This window comes from Pinus tabuliformis, chromosome 7, assembly GCF_031772625.1.
Source record: "Pinus tabuliformis cultivar Carrire ecotype Pingquan chromosome 7, CPIR1, whole genome shotgun sequence".
Lineage (NCBI taxonomy): Eukaryota > Viridiplantae > Streptophyta > Pinopsida > Pinales > Pinaceae > Pinus > Pinus tabuliformis.
In genome coordinates this window covers 1948924472-1948949122 of record NC_142293.1, presented here as the reverse complement: position 1 = coordinate 1948949122, position 24651 = coordinate 1948924472, and positions in this window count along the sequence as shown.

Below are 24651 nucleotides of genomic sequence, written 5' to 3'. Positions count from 1 at the left end.
ACATTAAAAATGGACATACATAATTCCTTCACTTCTTCTTATTCTTCTAGATCAAAACTTCCCTTGATTTGAATAACCTAGCCGTTCTCATCGATCTTCAATTGAACATCAGTTGTGGACTCCATGTTTCTGAGTTAGAGGAAAATAATATCACAAGAAAAAAAGAACAAGAGATGGGAAATATGTGAGATAGTTGAGCAATTGTGAAACCTTACATGGAGCTTCTCTGGTTAATGAATACATAGACCTGACTGGAGGAAATGGATACTAAAAAATTTCCTTATTTCCTTCCTTTGAAACAAGACTTATAACATATTACCCAGCACCCCACATGGGTCCTTATACAGTGTGGCTTTGTCAACAATATCTTTCACATGTTTAACACAATTTTTATATTTATGATGAGAGGTGTTTTCTCTATAGAGTTGGCTGGGAAAACATTGTTTAGCACTACCAATATCCTTGATCCATTTTCTTTGTTCCCTCCCATCAAAATTAAACACGTGGAAACCCTTTTTTCCTTATCGCCAGTCCCTTCATTCGGAACAGGGTTCTTCGAGTCTCATTTACTCCACACATAGAACATATATAAATGTTAGCTCATAGGTTCCAATTATATAAATTCCAACACCATTCTTTGAATTCCTTTCCACCTTCTTCTTGTTCCAAAAAGTTCCAACAACTCCATGAAGATTATTGTAGAAGGAACTTTCAACAAATCTTGTGGAAGGGTTTTGGAAGGATAGATGCTTCCCAACAACAATCTAGACAATGCAGTTATTGGATGCATCATTTCTTTTTCCATGTTTCTACACCCAAAATCATCACCTGTTATTTTTTGTTGGATCCCTTGGGAGGCTTCACCTTCTTAGTGTCCTTGGGCCTCTCGACATTTGTTTCACGCTCCGCCGTAATAAATTCCTTGGTGGCAATACAAAATCCTTCCACATGATAATTCTCAGCAGATGTGGAGGCCATGGTTTTGTTTCATAGAATTAAATCACAAGAAAATATCAAAGAATTGCAGGGGACTGATGACTCCAACACACAACAATGCAAACACACCAAGAAAATTGAAGAATGAGCATGTATAAATTCAAGAGAGCAATAAATAAATTCAAGATAACATAAGGAAGGAATTTATTAAGTGACTAATGTACCACGGGTGTCTTCTAGCATGTAAATTAATGGAATGAAATGGATTGACAACCACATATGACAGCAAGAAAAATTTGTGAAATTCCATGTATAAACCAAAACAGAGGACAACCACCATAATTTTCACTGGCAAACGATGCCATTGAAGTTCCTCTTCTTCACATCCAATGCCAATACAAATTGAATCATTGAATGTATACTTTAGAGACATAAGGGTTATTCAATGAAGAGGAAGTTGTCCCTTGTATTCAACGCGTAAGATTCTACACTATTATGAAATCCTATATCATCTAGTGGAACTTGTGAAGATTCTCTGAAATGTGAAATCTTAAAATCAGTTTCAACACATGGTCATTGGTAGACACAATAGATTGATTTTAGGGTTTAATTTTAAGTCATGTGTCAAAAATATAGAATCCCTGTGTAGATATCAGGTCGATTGTTTACTATGTAGCATGATATTTCTCTCACCACGATCATGGATTAGAATTCCATAAATTTCAAATGGGTTGTTGATTTAGTGTACAAGAGGGTTTCCACCATTAGCCACTCACCTCTTGGTTTAAATGGTAGAGTAACTCATAGTCATGCAATTAATTCATCAGAGGGAAATGATTGTATAACAAATGAAGATTTTTGAAGTCCCTTGGAGTATGTAAAAGTTCTAGGTTTCCTGTATTCTAGCACTATAAACAAAGGTGAAAGATTTGTTGCAAGGAAAACCTTGAACAATGAGGTGGATAAATGAGGTAAGGCTTCTCCTTTCTCAAATGGGATTCAAGGAAGGAGAGCTCTCAATCATTGGTTTGGTCAATATTGCACTCAAAGTATCAGGCAGGAAAGGCGATTCTACTATGCGGATAGATAAATTGTACAACACTTTAGACCAACAGGGTCACGAAGATGGATTGACAATCTATGACACATTCTGGTTATCGCATTACTCATTTCAGGTCTGTTTCTTACTATTTATTACTCAAACTTGGAACAATACCATATTATCATCACAAACATTTCATTTTATTATCCAACGAGATGGAGAAAAAGATCAGTGAAAACCAATTTGCGTAAGTGAGCTACTCTTCTCCTGATATCGTTGGTGCCCAGTTATGGTAAAATGGTCGAAACTTGAAAGTGTATATTTTTAGGTTATAATTCTAGATCCCCTTTGTTTTGTGTTGGAGTTGAGGTATTTCTCCCACTACCACTATACCAGTCTTTTAATTTCCTCTTTACCAAACTCCTCGAGGGCTTAGTTGACTCAATTTCACTCCAATCTTTGGGGAAATAATCAACTCATGCCCATTAAGAGATAACTTAGTCCAGAGCATTGTTGCAATAGTAAAGTTTTCTATCAAACTTTATTTTATCTCTAAAAGGACAGAAAGAAGTTGTTATCCTTGTTTATTTATCTTATTTCATAGCTTGGTCTCATAACATACATATGCAAACCACTTGTAGATGCTATAGAAAAATAAGACTAAAGTAGAGATCACATCCATTGACACAACCCCTTTTCATTGCAAGGACTAGAGTGGTTCTTCAGGTCTAGAGGTTAGAAATTTTTTCCCCTTCAATGTGGCATTGTGCACCCCTTAAGGTAACATTGATGATGTACTCTGTCATGTTGCACAAGGGGATAGTTTCCTTCCACATTGATGGCTCCTTCTTTTGGCATCCCTTTGCACCTCTTGGTGCAATTTCAATTTTTATAAACATTGTTACCTGATGTGGGCTTCACCCTATCCTATCGTAAGAATTTTTTTGGATGACCTCCAGCAAATTACACAATGACTTCTGAGAAGGTATCACAAACCTTTGGGCAAGTTTGAACCATTCAAATTGAGTTTTCACCTCATTTCAAGAAAGTATTCATCATGACTTGTAAGTCTTGGGCGATATTAGTAATCCATCTTGAATGATCGATTTGATAAATTTGGAGGTTCCACTCTTATATAGCACATGGACCTACATTGCGCATAGGAAACCCTATAGGGAAGGAAAGAAGGAACCAAAAACCCATACCCTCCACTGGCTCAAAACAAAGGATCACCTTCCAGAGAAAGAAAATACTCTGAGATAAGAAGTTTTTATAGTTTGGCATGGGGATACTTCGACATTTCATCCATGAGATTAATTTGCGTGATTGATGAGCTTGCATATGAACAACTAGAAACGCTTGTTAGCGTAACAAGCCTAAATATTTTTGATAAAAAGTTGAGTGGGTGGTTGCCATAGAAATTGGGTACACATTCTAATATTTGCCTGATTGGTTATTCAGGAAACGATTTTGAGGGCCCTATACCTAGAAATATAGATAGGGAGGAATTTTTGTTTGAGTTGGTTATATTTGTGAGAAATTTTAGTGGGAATTTTCATCCCTTGGACTCCTCTATTAATCTGCAATATCTAAACATTGACAACAATCGGTTCAATAGAATGATTTATGCATATATTGGACATCTGAGGAATCTCTTAAATTTTAGTGCAAGCAATAACGAACTGTTTGGGCCTCTAAATGGTGATCTTGCTTACATTCCACACCTCTCGTGCCTCAATCTCGCAAAAAATTGTTTAACAGGTGATATTTATGCATTGTTAGGCTCCTTAGAAAATTTAAGCTCTATTAAACAATCAACTTGAGGGGGAAATTCCTCTTGAATTGGGATATTTAAAAAATTTAACCTTTTATATCATATCTGGCAGCAAGTTCGCTCGCTCAATTTCATCTAGTTTCAAGAATTTGCATTATAGATATAGTTTTCTTGCCAATCCCTACCCATGCATGGACATGGATTTGTCGCTTAGGGTTATATCAAAATATTAGGAAGAAGTTCCCAGCGAAAACACTCTCCCAGGAGATGGACTAGGTCCTCAAGACCTCAACAATGTGCATACTCCCCAAGGAAAAGATTTATTGGATAGTTGACACTTTCCACTGACCCTTCATTAGGTGAACAAACTTTGGAGAGTTTTCTTTAGTGTTCTTGATTTAGCCTCAGATGTTAGGAGAGAAAGGATTGCCATCCAGAGAAATAAAATATTGTGAGGTTAGAATTTTTTATCGTTCGGCATGGGGATACTTCAACATTTCATCCATGAGACTAGCCCACGTGATTGATGAGTTTTTCCATGAATAAATAGAAATGCTTGTTATCAAGGAAACCCTAAATCTTTCTAATAACAAGTTAGTGTGTGGTTGCCACAGAAATTGGGTACACATTCTAATATTTGGTCGATCGATGTTTCAGGAAATGATTTTGAGGGCCCTCTACCTAGAAATCTATGTAGGGAGGAATATTTTTTGATTTGGTTATATTTGCAAATAATTTTAGTGGGAATTGGTAGCACTTGGACTCTTGTATTAATCTGCAATATCTAAATATTGACAAAAATCAGTTTAGAAAAATGATTTCTGCATATATTGGATAACTGAGGAATATCTAAAAGTTTAGTGCAAGCAATAACCAAATATTTCAGCCTCTTAATGATGAGCTTGCATAATCCAGATCTCTTGGACCTCAATCTCACAAACAATCAACTAATAGGTGAGATTTATGCATTGTTAGGTTCCTTGGAAAATTTAAGGCTTCTAGATCTTTCAAACAATCAACTTGAGGGGGAAATTCCTCCTGAATTAGGATATCTAGAAAACTTAACATTTTATAGCATGTTTAGCAACTAGTTGTCTGGCTCAATTTTAGCTATTTTCAAGAATTTGCATTATAGATTTAGTTTTCTTGCCAATCCCTACCTATGCACAAATTTATAGAGAGAATAAAAGTGACTTTCAAGCATTTATACTTCATACAAATGGTGGAAGAATATCAAGATAAGATGATCTCTAGGACATTCCATTCATCTAACAACGGCCCATACAAAGAATAAGCTAAATAGACACATAATTCCACATTTCATTCATGTAGCAATTATTCGTAATTGTAGCGAAGTTCAAATTTATGCAACAATAGCCCATACAAAGAATAAGATAAATAGACACATAATTCCATATTTCATTCATGCAGCAATTAGCCCTAATCATAATGAAGTTCAAATGTATGCAACAATAAGAAAATAACATTAAAATTTTCACTTACAATGTTAGAGAGTATATCCAACCAGCATCACATTTCAAAATATGAAGCTCCAATATAGAAATAGCCAAGATCCATACATCAAAATTCATCCATCATCCAAAATAATCCTCGAAGTTAAAAGTGTGAAATTCTCTAAACATGGAGAAATCTCAAGTAAAGTGATGATACAAATGAATCTAACTAACTCCTATTTATACACAAATTAGGAGTTCATTTTAGCTAATGAGCCTACATTCGCCCCTAAAAATAAAATAATGTGCAAGATCATCTAACTTTGGTGACAAACCCACCAAACTAGCTCACAAATGAAAAGGCAAACCTCTCAAGAGGAAAAATAATAATCTTTGCATGCCATAGGGCCCTCTAAGAGACCCGATAAGGTCTATGGATGCCACAATGAAGAATATGACCCTCAAAAGCAATGGACAAGGGGTTGGCCCCTTGTAATAACATCTGCTGCTCCAAATGACAATGCAGGAACACATGTGTCCTCATGGGTCTCAAAACAAATCGAAGATGCCTACAGGTTGCCCTCAAATGCTAGGATGATAATGTATGAGATGGCACATCATCATAGAAGTCTTGGATCATCTGCAAAGTGTGTGGTGTAGGTATGGGTCCGACTACACATGATGGATCGGGTGAATCCTCCTCATCCAATGAGTGAACCATGAACAATCTATGAATGGCCGTGGGGATCCATAAAGTGCAATTTGATGTTGTGGAATCCCGTGGCTCTCAATGCTCACCCCACATGTTCCAATGTAGCCCTATATAGGACTAGGAATTGGTATAGGTTGGTCGAACACCAAATGGAAACCATCTACAATCCTACATAAGATCTAATGTGTCCCCTAGGCTTCCAGTACAACAAGTCATTAGAGAAATTGAGAAAATAAGATTACCTAATCATGGACCATATGTGTGGACTTTATAATGGCTTGCCCTTCCATAATGGGCATCAGGATGTGCCAATGTCTCGTAAACATCCAATGGGGTTAATCAAGTACCCTATTAGGTGGTTGTTGCTTCCAAAGGGGATAATATGGTCAAGGTACACTCATCAAAAGGTGGTGGCATGTGGCAAATAGGTGAATGAGGTAGGGAATGAGAGGGGAAACCATGGGTCACATGTTGGGGAATATGGGTAGCTAATAAGAGGGAAACCCACACTTGGGTTTATAACGTGTAAGAGGGAGCAATCATGGTACATGAGGTGCCCTAGACTTCATTTTTCCACCCTTCTTTATATTCCTTTTTCCTTTTTATGATTTTCTTTGATTAACTGCTCGGGGATCAAGGGGTTAGAGCATAATGTATAAGATATAGCAGTTAATTTCCCACCAAGTGTTGGGACAATCACAGGTTCCTATATGATGAGGAAGTTTCATAGAACCTGTTGGAACTAGTGTGATGGCCATGATTATGGAGTATAGCTTCATGTAATGGATTTTGTCGATGCGCTAAATGTTTTTGTCCCGACCATTTTTCACATTTTGTGGTATTTTTCTTGTTGAATGTGGCCATATATTCTTTTCACTTTCCTTTTAGCTCCATAAACTTTCGAGCTTGATTCCAATCCATGACCCAAGGTGTGGCCAAGGGGAAGGGGTGAGCTGACCCTATGTGGACCCGATGGAGGAATGTGAACCTAGGTGGGAGAAGTGATGGATGGGGTGAGAATCAATGGAAAGGGGGTAATATAAGAGGATAAGGGAGCAGGACCACACAACCAAAATCTGGGTTTCCCATGAAATGACATCCCTAAAACCACATATTTAGTAAAATATATCCCATTGGACTAGAATCCAAGGTTAAGTCCCGGAATGGGTCTAGGGGACAAAAATAGAGACCTAGCCCGTTATTTCCAATTAATTCATACCCAAAAGTGTCCATGATAATAAAACCACAAGACTCAATTTAAAAATTACAAGGCATATCTTTATCTTCGGGAGGCCCATCTTCAAACATACGATCATGGCAGATGGGTGAGGGACCACATGGCCAGCTCAGGTGGTGAAGAAATGGCACAGTGACCTAGTTGATGGTTGCAAGGGGATACTGGTTGCTAATTGAGGACCATCTTGGAGAAATTTTTTCTCCTAGGTATATTACCCACAAAATGGTGGGTAACATCAGCCATTTAATTATGTTACCATAAATGGTATGGAAAGGCACTGTTTCTCCCAAAAAAAGGATGGTCAGAAACATAAATTGTACTACACAAAAAGCCATAAATTTAAAAAATAATGAATTATGTAAATTTAAACATTATAAAGTGAATGTAATTTGGTTTATAACAGTGGTACATGTCATCTGTGTATTACTTCTGAGTCTTCAATGGGATTTTTCTTCTAAATTATCTCTTATGTGTACAATATGCATGGTACTTTGGGGGAGGAGGGTCGAGTTTGACCTTGAAAACTTCTAGCCCTTGTTTTTAGTTCTATTACACTCTCATTTCTAGTAACCTAAGTAACAGGACACCTCCAAATAGGTCTTGTGCCCCGTATACTATGTGTCGAACACCAATATGGAAGGACATGTGTCTAACACATGTTTGTCTTGTGTCATGTTCACAGTATACCTTCCAAACACATGTCAGATACACGCCCTCACTGTGTACCCCATAAAAGAGGCTTGAACATGTATTCCTTTTCATTTGAACTCATTTCACTCAATAGGTTGGAGGTGTCAAACGTTTTGGAGTGCATTTGAGGGTTATTGTCTAGTGTTAGAAGGGATTCGAAGTGTTGTGCAAGTGGATTTGTCCACCATTATTCAATTTTTTTCTTAGAGTAGTCCACTGTCTTCTTCATTTCACAGAAATGATGGCTCAATAATTAAGGGCATTTGGAAAAAGTTAAAGGAAAGGGAGGAATGCCCCCATTGATGTTGTCCCTTCTTCTTCATTTTTCTTCAAGGACTGTTAGTGCTCCATTTTTTGGAAGGGCAGCTATGGCAATAGATTTAAATACTGAAAAGGCATTGTTTTAACATTGTTTTAGCTTCACTTATTTTGGAAAATTTCTTGCAGTTTCTTCATGATGTGGTTTTTGATGATACTGTTTTTTAGAACATATGCACATTTATTCTTGCTGATTTATTCGACATATTGGATGGAAGAATGTGGAGGTATGGGAGACTGAATATTGTTCAGAAGATTCCTTTTGTTTACAAGCCTGAGGTTTTTATTAAGATTTTGATATTTTCTTGGGACAGTGGATCACAAAACTGTAATAAAGTTAATTGGAAACAAACAAGTCAAGGTGGTCATGAAGGAGATGGCGTTGTAGACTTAACTTATACTGTTTTCTCTTGTAACCTTTGCTCATGTCATTTTGTATTAATTATTGATTGCATTAAAGAGAATCAACTGATTGTTATATTTCCACAAGTAGGTCACTGTCTAAAGGATCTAATGGATATTGCAGGTATTTTTGCATACTCAAGGAATAAAAACAAGGACCAGGGGTGATAAGCTATGACCAACTTCTAGCAAGGATGGGTTGGGATTAAATTTTGTAGAGTCTACAAGTGGTCATGAAGATGATGCACTCTTTGGAGATCTGTTTTCAGAGGCTAGAAGCAAAGTAACTAGCTAAGATGGAAATGAACAACCCTGCCCTACAAATGAAAATGTTTCTAACTCCAATATAACTTTACAAGGAATTGTTGAAGTGCTTAACTTTCTTACAGAGTCCATTTATTTTTGTCTGGGTTGGATTTGTTATATCTACAACGACGCTTATCTCCAACTTAATTAAGATCATGTCAGTGCTCCTGCACAAATGTTACAACCACAAATTTCAATTACTGGTAAAATAATGGAGGGGGTTAGTGCCTGAGATGTGCCTTATGAAAAACACATCCTTGAACATTTTCACAAATCATGCCTTAACCTGCTACATGAACTTGTTATGAGGCATGCCTTATGCAAAAAACTTGCAGAACATGTAGTAAATGAAGTTATGAAGGTAGAGGATGGGAGGTTTGTTTATACTGATGATGCTCTTATTCTTGAAGCTAGAATTCTTATTATAAGGAAATCCACATGGTCCAGTTTGGGTGATGACTCTTTGAGATTTAAAATCTACAGAGGCTACACATATTTTATTGTTGATAAAGTGAAAGCTACATATCCAATGTGCTTAAATATGCAAGAAGATAGTGCAAGCCTTCCATACCTAATTCATATGGAATTTATTCTCATGGATTTTCATTTTTTGAATGTCATTGAAAAAATAAAAATGGAAGAGAATATTTTTCTAGAGAATTACATAGTGGGTTGGCCAACTCCTGATGAATAAGTTTGTTGTTTTTAACTTAATTTATAGCTTCTATTATTATTTGTTAACATGACTTCTTGCTTCTAACTTGGAGTTTTCCTTCTTCAATATAATATACATAAAATTGGAAAAGCTCAATCTCAGTTATTTTGAGTCCAAGTTTAATAAATTGATTGACATGTGTACTAAATTTCACATTAAGATTAAGTGACCTTTATAGATAAACAAAGTGTCATTAATCTAAGGTGCTTAGGTCAAGTGGTAGCACAACTACCTACTGAATGAAGTGAAAGGTGTCCTAACTCCTATCTCAATTTATGAAATGACATGGTTTGAATGATGTCTTAACCATACCATCTTAATCATGACCATGAATAGATCCATCATGCATATTTTCATTTGTTCTCATTTAGATTATAGTTATATGTTATATATTTCCCATAGGAAACAACAATAATTGCTACATTGCTTGGATGCTACTCAGTTGGATACTTAGGGATGAGTATGCATTTATCTTTTTTATTTATTGCATGGGCTTTGATCTTTATTAGTTTTATTTTAAATCCCAGGCTATATCATTAATTATCTGCATGATCTTGGCATTTCTACTGACTGACATGTCATGGTTGGTAAAAAGTTTGGTTGGCTTGTATTTTTAGGTGCTTTTCCCTTTCTTTGATTAGTGATGGAATGCATATGGGATTTATTTTCTTCTGTGGATGTCATAATATTGTTTGCTTCCTTTTTTCTATATGAATATCATTGTATCTATTGGGAAAAAATTAGGTAGTTCTATATTTGTCTTTTTGTTAAAGCATTTTATTCGTATTGGTAGGAGTCTGTATTACAAGTTCTTGAAATTCTAGTCATAGATGGAAGGGATAGAGAGTTAGCATTATTAGCTTTAAAACCAATGCAAAATTGGGAGGAGTGCTTTGCTATGAATTCTTCTATTCTTGAATCAGAGGAATTAAAGAGGACCATAGAATTTACTTCACAAGGTAATGACCTTTATTGCATCGAACATATTTAATTATCTGAACATTTCCTATTTGGATGGTCTTTTCAATCAGATTTGTGGTTAGAGTCTGTTTTCTAAGAAGCTAATTTTATTGTACCAAACTTGCTTAGATAATATTTATATCTTTTGTTTTATGTGATCATGGAAAAGACCATCTGTGGATAAAGGGAAGACGATTATTAGATAATTCCCTTGTTGTTTTAGCCAATGAAGGATTTCACTTGGATGATGAACAAGCTATAGATCTACAATGTTGGCATTATGATGCATGTGTTGTACTTGATGGCAACCCTCTCATAGAAGAACATCTCACTTACATATAACTGGATAAATCTACAGATGTGACTAAATGCATGGGATGCAGGACAACTCAAAGGAATAAGAAGATCAAGTTCTAAGTATGACAAGTTAGCTTTGCCATCAGGTCCAAAGGGGGAGATTGTTGGCATTATGAGACAAGTGTTGTCCTTGATGGCAAATCACACTAATGACAAATCATAGTGCAGAAGGATAGCAACAAGGAATTGATGATCAGATTACAAGTATGAAGAGAAAATATATATATGCAGGTTCACTATATACCAAGTAGGGTATACACGTAGGTTCACTATATACCAAGTCGCATATACGCAGGTTCACTATATACCAAGTAGGGTATACAAGCAGGTTCACTATATACCAAGTCACATATACGCAGGTTCGCTATATACCAAGTAGGGTATACACGCAGTTTTATGCACGAAAAAGCGCGTACATGTCGGAAAGCTTACTTTTGGTCCGTGGTAGTTAGTCCTCGGTATTTGAACCTATGGTTTTGGACCATTGTATCTCGACAAGTGTGTTGATCCCAAGCATTGGGCTCTTGGTATTGATTTATTATGGTTTTGGACCGTGGTATTGAGCAAGGCCTAAGACTATAAAAGGAGAAGAAGATCATTAGGCAAGGGCATCAAGAAAGTCTTGAATATCTGATGATGTATGAGATCCAGTATGCAAGTTATGGGTTGATGATGCATTACTTGATCTGAGCTAAGGTGGGATCTCACCGGTTGATGGAGAACAAGATCTAAGGAGAGATTGGGATCAAATGGTTTGAAATGAACTATCTTTATATGGTTAATTATGCTTATTCTAGATATGCATACTGACGCATGTAATATAAATGTTATAGTATGATTGATGTCTGGTACAGCTGCAAAGTTATAAGAAAATATTTTTAGATCTGTACGCGGGTTGGCCTTGGAAAAAGCGCGTATGTACGTGGGTTTGATTCATCATAGTAGCGTATATCATTTGAGTTATGATGTCTGAAGTTACATGTGGTTCTGACTGTTGATGAGTTCTGATGTTTGTTTAATGGTGTCAGTATTCTGCATATCTTGGTTGGATGAGTGTGTATTGATGGATGAGAACTAATATGGATCAAGATCATAATGACTCATATTTATGTGATCTGATGGACTAGATCTGGGTGCTAACACATATATTATCCTTGTATATGTCATGATCTGGTTATGACTAAAGTCAGGAAGTGTAGCAGAGTTATGAATAAGTGATTAATGACATATACGCTGGTTCATCTTGATGAAGTTGCGTATACACGCAGGTTCGGCACTTCCAAGTAGTGTATGCACTCATATGCATGATTTTGATGGTATTGTTGGTTCTGATTGTTATTGCAGAGTTCTGCTCTGTGTTCTGGTGACTGTGTTGTTGACAGGGCTTCAGTGTTTCAGTGATTCAGAGATTGATGATGTGAGTATTGATTGTTTTGTGCTTCAATGATATTTATGGGTCCAGTATGAAACGTGGCCTTCATATTATGTGTTGTGCTTCAGGAGTATCCAGTTTGAAAATTTATACCTGGAAGAGAGAAGATTGTAGGCCGGCGCCTACGTACTAGTATCTTAGCTAGTACAAGAGCAAAGGGGGTTGGAGCTCCCTTCCAGGAGAGTCTGGAGAACGAGAGAAGGTTGTAGCCTTCCGCAGGTTGTAGCCTGCTTGCTGGTAAAGGACTGCACCAGTACATTGTAAAAGAAGTTTCTTAATAAAGGAAGATAGAAACGAATTGCAGCAGGTGGTTTTCACCCACATTGGGTTTCCACCTTATATCATGGTGTTCATGTGTGCTTCTTGTGTGTGATGATCTATTCTGTTTTACTGCACCTGCTTACTGTTCATATGGTTAATGAAGTACTGATACACTAACTAAAGATCAACATTTAATGGATTAACTGAATCATAAGTATTTTGGATATACGATGGTTGCTTTAGACACAGTTGCGTATACACGCTGTTTCCCTTGAATGAAGTAGCGTATATGTATCTAAGTATGGAAATGAAAAAGTTTTATTGATCTAATAATACTGATTCACCCCCCCCCCCCCCCCCCTTCTCAGTATTATTTCCAGCATACAAGGGTCTACTTTCTCAATGAATGAAAATGATGTGATATGTCTTGCACAACATTATGCAATAACCCATCTTAGGTGAATCTTATGGGTGGTGGTTATTTGTAAAGAATTGTTGCGTTCACTTCAGCTAATTGAGGAAAACTCAGATGAGAAAGTTTAGTTAATGACAACTTTGATTACAAAGATTTTGAAACATCTTCATTTTTATATTTTGTAGCATTAGATGTGCTCTAGCTCCAAAATTTGGTGGACAGGTTAGAACACATGATATCTCCAAGACCCAGAAATAGTTCAGCGAAATTAGACCCAGGTGGAGAGTTCTTAAAATAATTAATATTTTTAATGGGTTCGTAAGTCTAAACTTATGAAAATAAATATATTAATGTGTATTAATAAAATATGGGGGAGAAAGTTCCAAGTGATGAGGATCAATCTAATTCTAATCTTAGCCATTTATTAGGGACTTAATCTCGGCCATTGAAGACTCAATAGGAAAAGTATAAGAGGAGGCTTGTGGGTCAGTGGGAGATACACCAAGAGATCATAAAGTTCAATTTTTTGGGGTGAGGTTTGCTGAGGAAATTGAGCTAGTGATCAAAGTTTCAGTGAGGGGCAGTTCAGAAATGCATTTTCATCTGAGGCCGAAGAATAGATAACAAAGATGCAGAGAAGCACCAGGAGAGACAACGCGGGCCCTAGAAGGGCTAATGCAGAGGTTGTAGAAGTTGACGCATAGGGTTGATGCAGGTGACGCAGAAGCCATAGAGGCTGACGCTGGCCCTTAGAAGTAGCATTGGGGAGATTCTGTGTGGTAGAGAAGGGGAATACCATTAACATTGTATTTATAATCAAGGGAGGCTCACTAGTAGGGTGACACAGTTCCAATGCAGTGCTTGGAGAAGTTGTCACTGTCTAGCATAGGGAACAACCAGAGTCACTATGGGGTTTGATCATTTCTTTGCTGAATTTTCCAGAATATCTGTCTCCGAATAGAGGTACTACTACCAAGGATATTATCTGTTGGGTGGCCCATTTCTAGCACCCTAGTTGTATTCACGAATATTCTTAATAATACAAAACCTCTATATGCTACACTAGTTTTCCCAAATTGGGTATTTCCAGGGATGATTGTCCAAAAATAATGATGTCCCTTATGTTACTGTCTCATTTTATTTCAGTTCATGATATGTGTATTCCTGTAGGCTGTAATAGTGTTTACATTGATGTTTATGAAATTAAATAACTTGTTAATGCAAAGAACAAGTAGGAGATTATAAACCAGTAATTATAGTAGGGGTTTCTGATGTGCTAGGTTCAGAAATTTTTGCACTTGATAGCCTTACAGAGGCAACCAATTTGTTGTATCATGGAACCAATTACTGGTCAATATTAGTGAAGTGGCTAGCGTTTTTCTTGGCTTGTTTAAGATGAGCTTTGAAACTATCAAACATGATCCTATGGATGTGGAGAACAATCTAGATCATTAAATGTCACCTATTTTGGAAAATTTCTTGTTGTTTGTTCATGATGTGGTTTTGGATGATACCATTTTTGAGAACATATGCACATTTATTCTTGTTGCTTTATTGGACATATTGGATGGATGAATGTGGAGGTATGAGAGATGAAAAACTGTTCAGAAGCTTCCTTTGGTTTACAACCCTACAATTATTATTAAGATTTTGAGATTTTTCTCAGGATAGTGGATCACAAAACTGTAAAAAAATTGATTGGAAACACGCAAGTCAAGGTTTTCATGAAGCAAATGGAATTGTAGACTAAACTTTTACTTCTTTGTCCTATAACCTTCGCTCACAACATTTTTCCTTAATTGGTGAGTGGAACAAGGAGAATCAACTGAGTGTTATATTTCCACAAACATGTCATTGGCTAGAGGATCTAATAGTGATTGCAAGTTTTTTACATGCACAAGGAGTAGAAACAAGGCCTAGGGAGTATAATTTGTTGTCAACAGCTAGCAAGGATGGGCTAGGAGTAAATGATGCAGAGTATCCAAGTGGTCATGAAGATGATGCACTCTTTGGAGTTTAGTTTTAAGAGGCTGGAAGGGAAGTAGCTACATCTGATAGACATGAACAACCCTACCTGAAGAATGATATTGTTTCTGACTCTAGTATACCTTTACAAGGAGTTTTTGAAGTGCTTAGCTTTCTTAAAGAGTGCATTTTTCTCTAGATCGACATTCTTCTATCTACAAAGAAGCATGTTACCAACTTAATGAAGAGCATGTTAGTTCTCTTTTACAAATGTTACAACAAGAGATTTGAGTTGCTGATGAAGGAATGGAAGGGGTGGTTTCTTCAATATACCTTATGAAAAACACTTCCTTGAACATTTTCACAAAGCATGCCTTACCTGTTACATGAACTTGTTATGAGGCATGCCTTATGCAAACAATTTGAAGAACACATAGTAAATGAAGTTCTGAAGCTAGATGATGGAAGGCTTGTTCATACTAATGATGCTCTTGTTCTTATAGTTCACATTCTTATTATAAGGAAACCACATGGTTCTGTTTGGGTGATGACTCTTTGAGATTTAAAATATGGAGATGCTACATAGGTTTTATTGTTGAGAAAGTGAAAGCTACATATTCAGTGTGATTAAATATGCAAGAATTATGTGCAAGTCTTCCATCCCTATTTCATTTGGAAGTTCTTCTCATGGCTTTTCATTTTTCAAATGTGGTTGAAAAAATCAAAATGGCAAAGTATTTTTTAGCCCTCAACAATGTAAGTTGTCCTCCATTGGAACTCAACAAGCCTGCAATTAGCTTGCTGGTCTTTTCTCATTTCAAGATTGATGTTGATTCTCCAACATATGATTCTCCACTCCACCTTCCCATCCTAGTTGATGTTCAATATAATAAATAACTTAGTACATATCACATCTAAAGTCACCTTTTGGATGCACACAGGAACTGGTTACTTGGAATCATGGGTATATCATGTGGTACAAAGTGTAATAAATGTGAATCACGGAGTCACAAAAGAGAATGGAATGGCTAATATATTTAATCAACTGATTGATGTTAGTGGGCTTCATAATTGGGGTATTGTAGAACAAAAAATTATTTAGGATCTAGGTTTAAATTGGTCTAATCTCTATTTAGTTATTTGTCGTATTTTAGATGTGTGTAAGAGTAGGGAAGCTTCCCAAGTGCATGAGCATATACTTCAAACGCATTATGTTTTACTTGGATGGATCACTCTATCTGATATTGATGTTAAGGTAGTTGTTGTTGTACCATGGAGTGCTAAATTGGGTAGAGACAAGTTTCTTGGAACTGAATACTTCATAGGTTTTAGTGAAATTCTTTTCCATAATGTTCATTTTGGCCATATAGGGGATCTATCAGAACTTTGAAAATATTGTTGAAAATATATTGTCTCAGCTTCAAACATTATACAAAGAACATGGTGTAAAGGAAACAGGTTGATTCTTAAGGTACAATTCATGGTTGTCTTTAGTTTTATCATCACTCTGGGTATGTCTGTGGAAAGTGTCTCTGAGAAAGAGCCCAATTTCAAGAGATGATGTTTTTTTTTTTATAGAGAATACATCTAAAGATACTTCATTTATTACACTTTGTGATTAGTTAGTTTTTCGTGTATTGGGGAATGGAAAAGAAAGGTTTTTGCTGAAAAATTCACATCTTTTTAAGCATGCATGTGGGTGCAATGATAAACGTTGTAATTTTTGTTCTTGATGGAAAAGGATGTGATGGTAATGAAAAATTTCCACTAAATTTTTTGCTTCAGGAAGGTTTGGTCAAGTCAAAGCAAGAATATTTGTTAGGGAAGCTAGGAGCTAGTTTTAAGGTTATAGAGTCTGTACTTGGCACTGTGACAAAGTTAAGAGGAGTTGTTAACAAAGAAAACACTGGGAAACTATTTTTTTTTTTTTTTGAGCTCCTTGTTTCATAGATTACCATCACATGTTTATTCAGGGAGTGAAACCATGGAGTTTTCTACCCTTTTTGTTGCGGGATTTTTGTATACAATTGAGAAATTTTTTAGAGCAAGGGGTGCATTAGGGGGATTGAGGTGGGTAAATTTTTTTTGAGTAGTTTCCTTGAAATCATAATGACGATAATGTCTAACAATATATTTGAGGAATCATCAATGTTGAACCAATCCAATAAGCTCCAGGATTTTGTTTGAGACCACGATAAATTTTTACATTTAATTGATGTGTTGGATGGATGCCATAATGAATTAGTAAATACAAATGTGATACAATTGTTTTCCAATATTTTAACAGGTGATTTGAGTTATATTTACCTGAAGCACACCTTGCAAGAAAATTTATTATTGATGGGTTCATCTTGTTTTTCTACATGGATGGAAATTAGCCCTGCTAGGATGTAATGTTCAATCAATTGTGGGTAACTTTCCAATAGGAGTCTCTAATTCAGTAAGATATTATGATGTTTCTTTCATAAATGCCTTGGTGTTACCTCCATCTGATTCAAAATCAAGAGAACTATGTGATCACATTCTTGATGCATTTCTTATGGGCTTAGAGAATACATTCCTATTATTCGATTTTCCTACTATGAAAACATATTTCAACTTTGTGGTTGAGTTGGCAAATGGAAAACCTACAACCAAACATCTTATCAAGAGAGAAATTGATATGGTGGTCAATATGTCTACTGATGAAACCCGCCTAGAAGGTTTGAAGTTAATCTTGTGTTTTCTAGTTTCATCATTGGGTGTGTATGGTGCTAACAAGCATGTTTCTGAAAAATAAATGGAGAAGCCTTGGTCAAACACTAGTTCTAGCAATGATTCCGCTAGAATGATTCCTCCAAAACTTATACGCTCATTTGAGGGTATCTGGCAGTTATGTTGAGCAAATATGTTCTACCTATATGTAGTTTCCATGCTATCTAAGCTTTGTTAATTGTGTTGTCAATTCAAATGATTTTCCTCTTAATGTCTCCACAAAGATCCTTCAAGAAAGTCACATTGTAAGTTCCTCATTCACAACTTCATTTTCAAATATGTCGTTGTATGAGGTTAGATTATAAGATTTAATATGTAGATTAGTTGGTAATTTTTGAATGATATTGATATGCACATAGTAATATGAACTGTATGTTGGAAATAATTTTGTTTCCGAGTGTTTCATGGGTTTACAGAAGACAAATATGGATGACATATTTATGTTTCTTTTAGTTGTAAAAGATAAATCTTTTGTTTTAAAGTTAGGTAGGGATTTTATATTGTTCTTTCATCAATTCATATGCCATTTTATGTTTGAACAAGTATAAATACAAGATATTGTGATTATTTTCTTTCGTTTCTTTAGGAGTAATAAATGTTTAATGCAATGGGCTTTGGGTTGAATGAGTTTAGTTGTGACTAAATCCTTTGTTGTGCATATTAAGTTTGTATAATGAAGAAGCATCTTCTATGCAATACGTTTGCTATGATTCAGGGCACTGTGAAAAGTGAGAATAAGGAAGTCCACAACCTATAAATTCAGAGGAAAACTATTAACCATGTCATGGTCAAAAAATATTGTTATGCTTTCATGGTTTCCACCTTAAATTGAATGTGTGGTGTGCATTTAACACTATCTATTTGAATGGAGTTATGTTTCATAATTTAGTAGAATATATTTAATACATGTGCCATAATTTGAGTATTTTATAGAATCCTTACACCTTTACATTCTTAAACATTCTTCTTAGAAATGGAAAACATGTTTTGTGACATTAGTGTTGATTGATTCTTGTCATCTTAATGGAATTGAAGTATTATTGCATTGTCTTCTATCATATTCTTTGATGTTGATTGAGTGAATACGTTTTGAAGCTTTTTTAAAAGAAGTTTACGTCAGTTTGAATTATTAATGTAGGATTAGAAGAAATTATGGGAGAACTCTGGAAAGCATATCAAATTGGGCTATATCAAAGACTCAAATAATCACAAGCGGATTGATCCTATTTTACGGTTCTTCTCATCAATTCATGATGAGGAAATGATTAGCTTGGATGATTATATTGAGAACATGAGTAAAAAACAAAATGATATTTACTATATTGCTTCAAATAGCATTAAAAGTGTCAAGAGTGCACCATTTTTGGAAAAACAATTGCAGTAGGATATTGAGGTATGGTTTCAATTTTCCACATAAATGACATGCAAATTTAATGTACCTTGATAGTACATATAAAGTTACAATTGAACTATAATGTGTTACTTTACAGGTCCTCTATTGCGTAGACCCAATTGATAAGGTTTCTATTCAAAATCTTCATACCTACATGGACAAACAAATTGTTGATATTAGTAAAGAAGACCGGACCAAGTAGGTAATTTATATGCTGTATTGATCTACTTGCAACATAATGGAACACAATAAAGATAATCTGGGTAGTTCTATACAGTCAGTATCCTTCTAAAGAAGCATGCCAATGAATGTGGTATAAAATTATCCATAAATAAGGTCAACTCTCTGAACATTGGTTGTAGAAGAAACATGACTCCAAATGAAGCAAAATTTGTTAGCTTCATTATGAGGATAGGTGTGTTAGGTTTTCTAACATTAGAGAAAACTATATTTGTACATCTTGAGTAGGCCTAATAGTTGAGAGCATGTGTTTCCTTGTAGGAGTATGTACACCTTTGTAGACTTATTAGTCAAATCACTCCACGAAGGTCGGTCCCTTGATCCACAAACTAGGGGTTCTCATACACCAAATTTTTGTTTGACTTGGAAGTCACCTTAAAATTAGATTATGTTATTTTCCACCCCTCTTCGTGTCTTTAGCAGTAATAAATGTTTGACGCAATGGGATTTGGGTTGAATGAGTTTACATTGGCTAAATCCTTGGTTGTGCATGTCAGGTTTGTATAATGAAGAAACATCTTGTATGTAAGACTTTTTCTATGATTGGGGGTACTGCGGAAAGTGAGAATAAAGAAGTCCACAACCTCTAAATTTAGATGAAATTTATTAACCGCGTCATGGTCAAAGAAATGTTATTATATCCTAGTTTCCACCTCAAATTCAATGCGAGGTGCACATTAAACACTATCTATTTGAAAGGAGTTATGTTTCATAATTTAGTAGAATCTAGTTAATACATGTGCCATAATTTGGGTAGTTTCTAGACTTACACCTTTACATTCTTAAACTTTCTTCTTAGAAATGGAAAACATGTTTTGTGACATTAGTGTTGATTGATTCTTGTCAGCTCAATGGAATTGAAGTATTATTGAAATGTCTTCTATCATATTCTTTGATTTTGATTGAGTGCATATGTTTTGAAGCTTCTGTAAAAATAATTTACATCATTTTGAATTATTAACGCAGGATGACAAGAAATTCTGGGAGAACTTTGGAAAGTATATCAAATTGGGTTATATCAAAGATGTTGGGATAGGGTCCCTAGGGGCAATTTTGGGTTAGTTTATTCAATTTTTGAATAGAATTTTGTAAGGAACGTAAAGTTTCCATGAAAGGAGGAAGCAAAGCACACAACTAAGTAAGAGTTAGAGGGGATTTAGCCCCTTGTAAGGTTAAGTGATAGGAATGTTTTGAAACTCACCCATAGGCTGCAGGCCATGGTATTGTATTAGAAAGGATATAAATATTTTAGTTATAGTGAGTCTAGAGATAACATATTTTGGAAAGAAACACGTCTAAGGGCAAGTGCTAAGGCACGGAAGCTCTATTTCCTATACTTAGGCAAAAGGAGAAGGCTGCTGCAACTGAGTGTGCAGGCCCCTGCAGTTGAGTGCGTAGAGTGGAAGTGTCTGTAAGTTGAATGCTGAATCTAATAAAGACTCATTTTGGACTGAATATCTTGCATTTGTGCCGTGTTATTAATTCTATTTAAGTTTATGCATTGTTGCTTAATGATTTGTTTTTTATGAAATAAAGTGTATATTCTACGCCAAATTATTGAATCTTTAATATCTATGCATGAAATGAGTAATGATCTGATTTCATGAAGGTAGTAGCTAAATCTTTTATGATATCTATTTAAAGTAGGTAGATCTAAGTGAAGGCAGATCTAGGGTTAGTATTTACTAAGTGAAAGCTGTAAGTCTGCTTCTTTTAGGTCTGGAAATCGTGATTGTAGACCTTCGTGAAGGTCTGGAAGCCCTTTGGATAGAATTTCAGTAGTGAACCATAGGAAGATATCGAACTGCATGAAGGCAAATTTTAGCTACAAGGTCTTTAGATTACATATCACATGGTCTCTAGATGGAGAAACTTGGTTCTAGCATCCCCCAATATTGCTTCCGGTGAGACTACAACCTACACTATGCAAGTTGTTGCCAAAAGGGCCAACAGTTAGGGTTTTGTAGGTTGGCGTGATTAAATATGAACCTGGGTTAGGCCCCCTTAAGCCAACAAATGGTTCTGTTGCTGGGACCGGAATCTGTTTACGAGATGTGTGATCAATTGTTTCCTACAAAGAAAGAGATTGAGAACTAGATTGACTGAAACGTGCACGCATTTGTGGCTCGAGAAAACAAAGCCCTAAATTGTCCAAAGAGAAATTGTTGCTAAGATATTTATACACGAACGAGACTGACACATTCTTATGTTTCTTCCCTAATGAATTAGATGAGGGGTTGTGTAAATTGGCTGATAGTCAAGGAACATGGAGGCTTGACGACCCTATAGTCTAGACTTCAGAACTGGTGCGACGACAAGAGGCATCATGAAGAAATATCACACGGGCCATGGATCATTGGATTGATCTTACAATTGTAAGTTTTATGATGGAGTTCACAATCGATAGAGATATCAACTATAGCAAAGCAGACCATAACCTCTTCAAGGCACCACGAGGTAAGTATTTTAAATCATTAAAGACTTGGATTAAAATGTTGTTATCTGAAAAGAGGGCTATGTAGTTACCTTGATGTTTGGGGCTACGTGAAGTGGGAGATTCTTTAGAAGGAATGTAGGATCGAGCTCAAAGTATAGCCAACTCATTGAACCCCCTTCAACTAATGACGAAGGGACTGTGCTGACTACACCACAAAGTGCATTACATTTGATTAAGTAGGCTATCCCGAGGATACATCATCCACCCACTCCACCTCCACCTCCACCTCATAAACCTACACCTGCACCTTCACCTCCACCTCCATCCCCGCTACCACCATTCAACATGGAAAACACGATGAAGATGCCAATTTTTGAAGGGATAGGGAGTGAAGACCCTGAGAAATTTTGGTTAATTGTAGATGTTTTATGGACAATGCAACAGATTAGAGATGATAACATCAAGAAAGTGCAATTGGTCACAACCTTACAATACAGAGCATTGACATGGTACATTAAGTACTGCACTGATAACCCTAACACGATGTTGGGAGAAGCCAATCAAGCTTTGAACACAGAGTTTAGAGAGCCTAAGTCAGAGGTGTAGTCGGTGATTCAGTTTAAGGTATTTCGACAAAATATAGATGAGACCCGTTGGGATTTCTATCAAAGGTTCAAATTCCTATTTTGGCAGGCCAATATGATAATTTCATATTCCCAACATCGAGACTCGTATATAGTGTCGCTTTAACTACACTTAAGAGTGCCTCCATCACAAAAAAGGATAACAATGCAAGTAGAATTTGTAGAAATCATGATGAGGATGGACGCCTGCCCATATAGGATACAAGCCTTGGAGTGCAATAGATTCACTCACAGTTGGAAAGCTTGTACTTGGTGTTAGTGTCAGTCTTTCCAGCCTTCCTACAGTGATCAAATATGCTCTTACAAAGTGGTCTCAGAGTGTCAAGGTCAAATTTTGTCATTTCATTGAGTCTTCAAGCAAAATTTGGTCACTAGGCATTAGGTCTAGGGTTTGCCCAAATGTCAGTCCATGTCATCATTCAGCTGAGCCTATCATCATTCAGAGGGTTTTCATTATCATGTCAGTGTCTAATGAGTCATTTTACACCTTATTCATGCTTCAGTTGTGCCTAGGCAAGCTCATTTCCCTCTCCTAGGGTTTTGAAGGCAATTTCTCTTGGATGGTTAAATCACCGGAAAAACTTGTTTCGTGATGTTCATACACCCTCCCCTATCCTTAAAATACCTTATCAAACGCTTCCCATCCCTTAGATCTGCCAGATTCCTCATTTTTGCGCAAACCCTAGTTTCTAGCTACAAGTTGGCAATTTTCTAGGTTTGGCCTGTGTTTTGCCCTTTTGGACCCCTTCCCCTTGCTCAATCTCTGATATTCCACTTTCCTCTGCTCCCTAACATCCCTCCCTACTCCCAAAAATTTCCCCAAGAATTTAGAAGCCCCCTATCCCCTTCCTTTCGCTCCATTTCGACAAAATTCCTTGTTTCACACATCGGGACAAGTTGCACTCAAATGATGTTTCAGAGCAATAAAAGATGAATTTTCAAAAACTGAGAGAGTTTTTTTCCATAACATGCCAAAGAAGAAAAACCTCATTCACTTTTTGCACAGGTGTCATGGTTTTAGAGAAATGCCAAAATTACAATTGCCGAATCCAAGGAGTTTGGCCAAGGCACAAAAACAGAGAAAGAAGTAAAATCCCCTCCGTATCTTGGCAGAGGCTTCACTCAAGGAGCATGGCACTCATTAGCCTAGCCACAGCTCAAATCCCAAAACATTCTGGAAGTTTTGGGTAATTTTGGCATTTTTTGGGAATTTACAGGTTTTGGCTCCTCAACGGGTCTCACCCCCGGTGAGACCCTTTGTCATGACAACTCCTTTTTGCAAAAACTCAGCATTTCTAGATTTTTTATGCAAAGTTACATATGCCTATGGATGGACTTGAGTTTTTATGGGGTTTTGGGCCTCCAGAAGGTCAAAATACATGCAAACTTTGACTTTCTGCCCCTTTTTGAGTTGCAGAAACCAGTCTTGGGATAATTACGTTTTGACAGGGCAAATGACCTCCAAATTCAAACATTCTAGTTGGGTTGGAAAGTAGACTCATAGACCTTTCCAACGAGCTATCCTGCACCCAATTCTAACACCTGAAAGTGCCTCAAACAGAGCTCCCAATGTGCGCGACCTGTTGAGCACGGGTGCGCGACCCGTTGAGCAGATTTTGCCAGAATTGACTTGTTCAGCCCAGAAAACGCAAATTTGACTCTTTTTGACTTTTTGAGGTTAATGATGGTCCTCTTGGATGTAGTTGTGACACTTTTTAGATACTTTTACTCTTGTTTAACACTTCTAGAAGATTCATTTATGTAAAGGGTAAAAATTGAATGTATGAACTGGTTTCCAAGTTTATAGAGGCAAGTTGTTTTGACTGCCTATTTTGTAGTGCTTAGTTTAGAAGTGGTTCAAACAGCTCCTAGGATAGTGAGCTCGACCCATGGAGGCAGGGAAAGAGGTTAGATCATCTATATTATGTAATTTCTTGCTCATTTTCATGGTTGGACTCTTGAGGGAGAAGCTATCATTGTATTATTTCACTGTATCTCTGCAATTTTTGGCTAAGGAAGACCAGGGTTTTGCATTCATCTTTGGGATTCTTGTGGACTCATGTGTTGATGGTGTGTTTCTCAGTGTTCTTGTAAGCTTTGTTATGTGATTCATTTCCTTTCCTTTACTGCTGCACATTAAACAAATGAAGTGTTAAAGTAAGAATTCATGCTTGCCATGCTCTGCTTTTAAATTTGTTTAATTTCAA